This window comes from Arachis stenosperma, chromosome 6 (assembly GCF_014773155.1).
Source record: "Arachis stenosperma cultivar V10309 chromosome 6, arast.V10309.gnm1.PFL2, whole genome shotgun sequence".
In the NCBI taxonomy this organism is placed as follows: Eukaryota; Viridiplantae; Streptophyta; class Magnoliopsida; order Fabales; family Fabaceae; genus Arachis; species Arachis stenosperma.
The window spans coordinates 90,856,578-90,865,011 of record NC_080382.1 but is presented as its reverse complement, the minus strand read 5'-3'; the positions used below and the strand labels follow the sequence as shown (position 1 = coordinate 90,865,011).

The 8,434-nt window shown below is 37.6% G+C and overlaps 1 non-coding gene across 1 annotated transcript; it reads right to left on the bottom strand.

Moving 5' to 3' along the window:
- Positions 1 to 7,425: 7,425 nt before the first annotated feature.
- Positions 7,426 to 7,534, bottom strand: LOC130937437 (small nucleolar RNA R71). Its single transcript, XR_009068657.1, has one exon. It is a non-coding gene; the product is annotated as a small nucleolar RNA R71 (small nucleolar RNA).
- Between the last annotated feature and the right edge of the window lie 900 nt (positions 7,535 to 8,434).

Genomic DNA, 8,434 nt, shown 5'->3' with positions numbered 1-8,434 from the left:
GAAAAATTAAAAATCTATGTGCATTGATATATTATGTTTGCTCTCAAAAAAAAAAAACCAAAACTATTCAATTAATTAAGTAAATAAGGGGACAAAATTACCCCAATGCCAAGTTTAAGGAAAGACCAATGCATATGTGATAAAATTAAAAGTTGATGCATGAGTACTTAATGTAAAAGTGAGAATTTTGGGTAGTTAGGCATGATTTGTGAGTTTCATAGAGTGTGTGTATGTTAGGTGATAGCTTAGGTTACTCAAAGATTCAATTTATAACTCACTTGGCCATACATGTATCCTCACCCCTACCTTAGCCCCATTACAACCTTGAAAAGACCTCATGATGTTTGCATTGGTACATTAAATATTTGTTGATTGGTTAGATGAAAAAGAAAGTTTTAAAAAACATGACTAGAGAAGACTAGAGTGGATTACCCCATACACTTGAGTGATTAGAGTGCATATACACTACCAGTGAGGGTTCAATGCTTAATTCTATGTTTCCTGCTTTCATGAGCTATCTTCTTACAAGTTTATTTTGCTCTTATTGTATAATTTGAATTAGTAGAATTTACTTTATATTTGTCTTGAAGAACTTGTTTACTTTTGACCAAGTAGATAGAAACATCTCAGCATATAGTTGCATTCATATACATAAGTTGCATTGCATGAGCCATACTTTTCCTGTTCACTATTTTATGGTTTATCTTGTGCTAATTTAGGTGGTTTTTATCAACTCTTTACTCACCTATTCATATGATTTGCATGATTTTACAACTCCTTCCCAATTTTATTCTATGGTTGGAAAACTTGCTTCCTAGACATTTAAATTATATATTTTTAATACTCCTTTATACCATTCGATGCTGTGATCTGTGCGTTAAGTGCTCTCAGGCTTTATAGGGCAGGAATGGCTTAGAGGATGAAAAGGAAGATTGCAAGAATGGAAGGAACGCAAGGAAATAAAGAAGCTGACCAGCGAGGAGCGGCGTGGGCGTGCACCTGGCGCGCACGCGTGATGATTGGATTTTTGACGGTTTAGAATTTCACTAATGAAATCTCGTTGTAAAGTATAGTTTCTAAACCAAACAATAATCCTTTCATACAAAAGTTGTTTGTCACTAGTACAAACCCCTAAAATTTATAAACCGAAGTATTGGACCTCGGGTCGTTCTCCCTAGGAATTGTAATGAAGTGTCTTGTTATTGGTTGTGAGTTATATTTAGGGTTTTTAAGATTTTGGACAAGAAATATAAATGGCAAAGGAAATAAACTAACAACTAACAAAGCTCTTGGCAAGATATGAGAACTAGAAGTCTTATCCTAGTTATCCTCCTCAATTGTGATGACAAATTGTCCATTGCTACCACTTAGTTAACCTCTAACCATGGAGGAAAGTCAAGTAGATGAATCAATTTGATTCCTCAAGTCTAATCAACTCCTAAAGGAAAGACTAGCTTTAGAGGCATTCAAATTAATTAGCAACTTCTAATTATCAATCAACAAAGGAATTAGATAACTCAAGAGTCACTAATTATTCTACCTAGGCCAAGAGGGACAAAACCTACACTAAAATCCAACCAAGCATTTCATCAAACACACTAAAAGGAAAGCATAGTAAATTGATAACAAGAGTAGAACTAACAACAATTATTGAAATGAATTAACAACAACAATCAAGGAAATCACAATTATCATGAATTACCTCAAATTGCATTATTGAAAGAAAACAAAGGAACAACAATCTATCCAAAACAAAATGAAGAATTACAATTATTAAAGCACATAACTAGAAAGAGGAAGAGGAGAAGATTAAGACTTGATAAAGGAGAAGTGAATTAAAGCATGAATTAAACCTAGATCTAAGAAGAGAGATTAACCTAAACCTAATCCTAATTCTAGAGAGAAGTGAGAGCTTCTCTCTCTAAAAGTATTCTAAACCAAAGCTATGACTAATGGTAACTAACTTCTATCATCTCTTCCCCCTTCAATCCTTGATCCTTTTATTCCTTTCTATCAGCAATTGGCACCAAAATGGGTTCAGAAACCCTTCCAAATCGCCAGGCACGTGTTGCTTTAATGAAGTCTGTGCGGACTGTGACGCGTGCGCGCACTGTATGCGTGCGCGTCCTTGGCTGATTCTGCAATGTGCGCGCGAGCGCCTTGTGCACGTGCGCGTGCTTGGCTGATTTCACTTCTTTGAATTTTTATGCTCCTCTCCACTTGTATGCTTCCTTCCTTGCTCCCTTTGATCCATGCCTAGCCTATTTCAATCCTGGAATTACTAGCAAACACATCAAGGCATCTTATGGAATCAAAGAGGAATTACAATTCATCAAAATAAGGCTTAAAAAGCATGTTTTTACACTTAAGCACAAATATGAGAGAGATTACAAAACCATGCTAATTCATAGGCTAAATGCGAGAAAAGGTCATCAAAATACTCTAAATTTAATACAAGATAAACCCTAAACATGGGGTTTATCAACCTCCCCACACTTAAACCTTAGCATGTCCTCATGCTAAAATAAGAAGGAACTAAGGGGTATGACATTTATTTAAATGCACTAAACTATATGAGTCCTATCTAGATGCAACTACCTAAAGTGAATGCAAATGCTTAGGTCAAACAAATCAAATCCCAAGAGAACATGTGTAGGCACAAGAGCTAGGGCAATAGGGATCAAATCCCAACCACAATTGTATTGAACTTATCAAGAGAAATTCAAGCTTGCAAGAATATAGATAATATGGGTGAACACATGTAAGTGAACTTTTGAACCCTCACCGGATGTGTATCCACTCTATTCACTCAAGTGTTTAAGGGTTAATTCATTCAATTCTCTTCCAATCATGCTTTCCAAAATTTAATTTCCTTCTAACAATCAACACCTACTCAATGCATGCATACATTCATCATGCGGTCTTTCATTTAGGTTGTAATGGGGTTAGGGTCAAGGTAGGATCATTTATGGTTAAGTGGACTAGAGTTTAGATCTTGGATTAGCATAGACTTTCCCATCTAACATATATAATGACCTATATAAGTTCAAACTACTCTAACTACCCATTCTTCACTTTTTCTTAATATTCATGCATTCTATTCCTTGATTCATAACACTTATGCATTGATTCCTTTTTATTGAACTTCACCTTGGGGCATTTTGTCCCCTTTGGTTGCTTTCTTTTCATTTTCTTCTCTTTTTTTCTTTCTTTTTTTTTCATCTTCATTTTATTCCCTTTTTTTTCTTTTCTTTTTATACTTTATACAAGGGCATCAATTCCATAAGGTCTTATACATTCAGTCAATACATGAATATATTCCCAATTCCTAAATATGAAAATGTACTATCCTTTTTATCCCATCCAATGTTTCCAAGCCTCACCAACTTTGAATAATAAACACTCTCACTAGTCTAGGCTAATCAAAGATCCAAACAAGGACTTTTCATTGGTTTTCCGCCTTGGGCTTGTGATGAGCGGATAATTTATACACTTTTTGGCATTATTTTTAGTATGTTTTTGGTAGTTTTAGTTGAGTTTTTAGTATATTTTTATTAGTTTTTAGTTAAAATTCACTTTTCTGGACTTTACTATGAGTTTGTGTATTTTTCTGTGATTTCAGGTATTTTCTGGCTGAAATTGAAGGTTCTGAGCAAAAATATGATTCAGAGACTAAAAAGGACTGCAGATGCTGTTGGATTCTGACCTCCCTGCACTCGAAGTGGATTTTCTGGAGCTACAGAAGCTCAATTGGCGCGCTCTCAACGGCGTTGGAATAGACATCCTGGGCTTTCCAGCAATATGATAATCCATACTTTTCCCAAGATTGATGGCCCAAACCGGCGTTTTCAAAGTCACCTCAAGAAATCCCAGCGTTAAACGCTGGAACTGGCACCCAAATGGGAGTTAAACGCCCCAAACTGGCATAAAAGCTGGCGTTTAACTCCAAGAAGAGTCTCTACACGAAATTGCTTCATTTGCTCAGCCCAAGCACACACCAAGTGGGCCCGGAAGTGGATTTTTATGTCATTTACTCATCTCTGTACACCCTAGGCTACTAGTTTCTATAAGTAGGACCTTTTGCTATTGTATTTTCATCTTGGGATCTTTGGATTGTTTTTGATCCTTTGATCATCTTTGGACGCACACACCAAGTGGGCCCGGAAGTGGATTTTTATGTCATTTACTCATCTCTGTACACCCTAGGCTACTAGTTTTCTATAAGTAGGACCTTTTGCTATTGTATTTTCATCTTGGGATCTTTGGATTGTTTTTGATCCTTTGATCATCTTTGGACATCTAGTTCTTAGATCATTGGGAGGCTTCTTCCATTCAATTCCGCTTGTTCTTGTTCTAAGATATCACTTGTTCTTCAACTTGATGAATGTGATGATCCGTGACACTCATCATCATTCTCACTTATGAAAAGGTGACTGACAACCACTTTGTTCTACAAGCAACCAAGGCTCTAGTGAATACTCTTGGATTCCTGATTGCACGATGCATGGTTGATCGCCTGACAAACGAGCCAACCATTCCGTGAGATCAGAGTCTTCGTGGTATAGGCAGGACCTGATGGCGGCATTCAAGAGAATCCGGAAGGTCTAACCTTGTCTGTGGTATTCTGAGTAGGATTCAATGACTGAATGACTGTGACGTGCTTCAAACTCCTAGCAGGCGGGGCGTTAGTGACAGACGCAAAAGTATCGATGGATATTATTCCGGCCTGACCGAGAACCGACAGCTGAATTCCGCTATGTTGTGACAGAGCAGCTTGGAAAGAGCCATGACGGAAAGAGAAGGAAGGATTGGATGAAGACTGTAGGAAGCAGAGAGACGGAAGGAAGGATCTTCATGCGCTTATCTGAAGTTCCTACCATGAATTACTAAGTATCTCTATCTTTATCTTTTATGCTATTTTCGTTCATCACCATATCCATTTGAGTCTGCCTGACTAAGATTTGCAAGATGACCATAGCTTGCTTCATACTAACAATCTCCGTGGGATCGACCCTTACTCACGTAAGGTATTACTTGGACGACCCAGTGCACTTGCTGGTTAGTTGTGCGAAGTTGTGTAATGCCATGGAATTGAACTACCAAGTTTTTGGAGTTCATGACTGGGGATTATGAGAGTTGTGAAAAGTATTGTTCACAATTTCGCGCACCAAGTTTTTGGCGCCGTTGCCGGGGATTGTTCAAGTTTTGAGCAAGCTTTTTGTCCGGTAACATCAGTGCCAAGATCCGGCAACAAGCACCAAGTTTTTGGTGCCGTTGCCGGGGATTGTTCAGTTTGGACAACTGACGGTACATCTTGTTGCTTAGATTAGGTATTTTTTTTTTCGAAATTCTTGAAGACGAATTCTAGAGTTTCATGATGATTTGTTGAAATCTGGCTGGCTAAGAAGCCATGTCTAATCTCATTGGACCGAGGTTTTAACTTATCATCACAAGAGCTTGTTGATTCTTATCAATCTTGCTTTTGGAGCAGTGATCTGCTAAGGCTTGGCTGGCCTTTGGCCATGTCTAGTGTTTTGGACCGAAGCTTTCTTTGAAAGCTTGGCTGGCTGTGAAGCCATGTCTAATTCCTGGACCGGAGTCTTAGACTAGCATTGCACTGATTCCTGGAATTCTCATTAAGAATTTTGATATCTTTTCCATTTAATTTTTGAAAAAACACAAAAAAAAATCAAAAAAATTTTCATAAAAACCAAAAATATGTTATGTTCCTTGTTGAGACACTAGTCTCATCTTAAGTTTGGTGTCAATTGCATACATTCATTCATGTATCTTAAGGATCTTCAAGTAATTCTTGATGATTTCTTACTCTGATCTTTGAATTCTTTTGGCTTGAGTGTTTATGCGTCTCATATAGTGTCAGTAGTATACAAACTGCTAAGTTTGGTGTCTTGCATGCATTGTTGTTTCATTCTTGTTGCATTTTGATTATTAAAAAAATCCAAAAATATTTTTAATTTGTGTCTTTTCAAGTCAATAATACAAAGAATTGAAGATTCAGAACAAGCTGCAGAGGAATTATACAGAAAAAGCTGAGCATTCAAAAATGCCCAGTGAAGAAGACAGACTGGCGTTTAAACGCCAGCCAGGGTACCTGGTTGGGCGTTTAACGCCCAAAGAGGTAGCATTTTGGGCGTTAAACGCCAGAATGAAGGCCATTCTGGGCGTTTAACGCCAGGATGGCAAAGGGGGAAGATTTTGTTTTTCAAATCATTTTTTTTCAAGTTTTCTAAGCTTTTCAAAATCAAATCTTTTTCAAATCATATCTTTTCAATCAAATGTTTCAAAATCAATTCCTTTCCTTTTCAAAGATACTTACTAACAATTAATGATTTGATTGAACATCTCAAATATGTTGCCTTTTCTGTTGAGGAAGGTTTAATGTTTGAATCATATCTTTTCTTGTTAGACAAGTCATTGATTTTCAAAATCAAATCTTTTAAAAAAAATTGTTTTCAAAACATATCTTTTAAAATCGTTTTTAAATCAAATCTTTTCAATCATATCTCTTTAATCACATCTTTTTCAAAATCAGTTTTCAATCAAATCTTTTTAACTTCTAATTTCAATTCTTTTTCAAAAATCACTTGATTTCTTTCCACTTTCAATTTTCGAAAATTATCAATCAATTTTAAATGTTTTTGACATCTTTCTAATTAATCTTCGAAAATTCTCTTCCCTCCTTCTCACATCCTTCTATTTATGGAGTACTACTCCTTCTTAATGCACAATTCGAACTTTATCTCATCAAAGTTCGAATTCTTCTACCTTCTTTCTTCTATTTTTCTTTTCCTCTGACACCTCAAGGAATCTCTATACTGTGACATAGAGGATTCCACATCTTCTTGTTCTCTTCTCTTTCATATGAGCAGGAGCAGAGACAAAGGCATTCTTGTTGAAGCTGACCCTGAACCTGAAAGGACCTTGAAGAGAAAGCTAAGAGAAGCCAAAGCACAACTCTCTTTAGAGGACCTGACCGAATTCTTCAAAGAAGAAGAACACATGGCAGCCGAAAACAACAACAATGCCAACAATGCAAGGAAGGTGCTGGGTGACTTTACTGCACCTACTCCCAACTTCTATGGGAGAAGCATCTCTATCCCTGCCATTGGAGCAAACAACTTTGAGCTTAAGCCTCAATTAGTTTCTCTAATGCAACAGAATTGCAAATTCCATGGACTTCCAATGGAAGATCCTCATCAGTTTTTAGCTGAGTTCTTGCAAATCTGTGACACAGTCAAGACTAATGGGGTTGACCCTGAGGTCTATAGACTGATGCTATTCCCTTTTGCTGTAAGAGACAGAGCTAGAATATGGTTGGACTCACAACCTAAAGATAGCCTGGACTCTTGGGAAAAGCTAGTCAATGCCTTCTTGGCAAAGTTCTTTCCACCTCAAAAATGGAGTAAGGTTAGAGTGGAAGTCCAAACCTTCAGACAGAAGGATGGAGAATCCCTCTATGAAGCTTGGGAAAGATACAAACAATTAATCAGAAAATGTCCCTCAGACATGCTTTCTGAATGGAGCATCATAGGTATTTTCTATGATGGTCTCTCTAAACTATCCAAGATGTCTTTGGATAGCTCTGCTGGAGGATCTCTTCATTTGAAGAAGACGCCTACAGAGGCTCAGGAACTAATTGAGATGGTTGCAACTAACCAATTCATGTACACTTCTGAAAGGAATCCTGTGAACAATGGGACAAGTCAGAAGAAAGGAGTTCTTGAGATTGATACTCTGAATGCCATACTAGCTCAGAACAAGATATTGACTCAACAAGTCAATTTGATTTCTCAAAGTCTGTCTGGAATGCAAAATGCACCTGGCAGAACTAAGGATGCTTCATCTGAGGAAGAAGCCTATGATCCTGAGAACCCTTCAATGGAAGAGGTGAATTACCTAGGAGAGCCCTATGGAAACACCTATAATTCTTCATGGAGAAATCATCCAAATTTCTCATGGAAGAATCAAGAGAGACCTCAACAAGGTTTCAACAACAATAATGGTGGAAGAAACAGGTTTAGCAATGGCAAGCCTTTTCCATCATCTTCTCAGCAACAGACAGAGAGTTCTAAGCAGAATACCTCTGACTTAGCAACAATGGTCTCTGATCTAATCAAAACCACTCAAAGTTTCATGAATGAAACAAGGTCCTCCATCAGAAATTTGGAAGGACAAGTAGGTCAGCTGAGCAAGAAAATTACTGAACACCCTCCTAGTACTCTCCCAAGCAACACAGAAGAAAATCCAAAGGGAGAGTGCAAAGCTATTAACATGGCCGAATTCTGGGAGGAAGGAGAGGCAGTGAACGCCACTGAGGAAGACCTCAATGGGCGTGCACTGGCCTCCATTGAGTTCCCCAATGAGGAACCATGGGAATCTGAGGCTCAAAATGAGACCATAGAGATTCCATTGG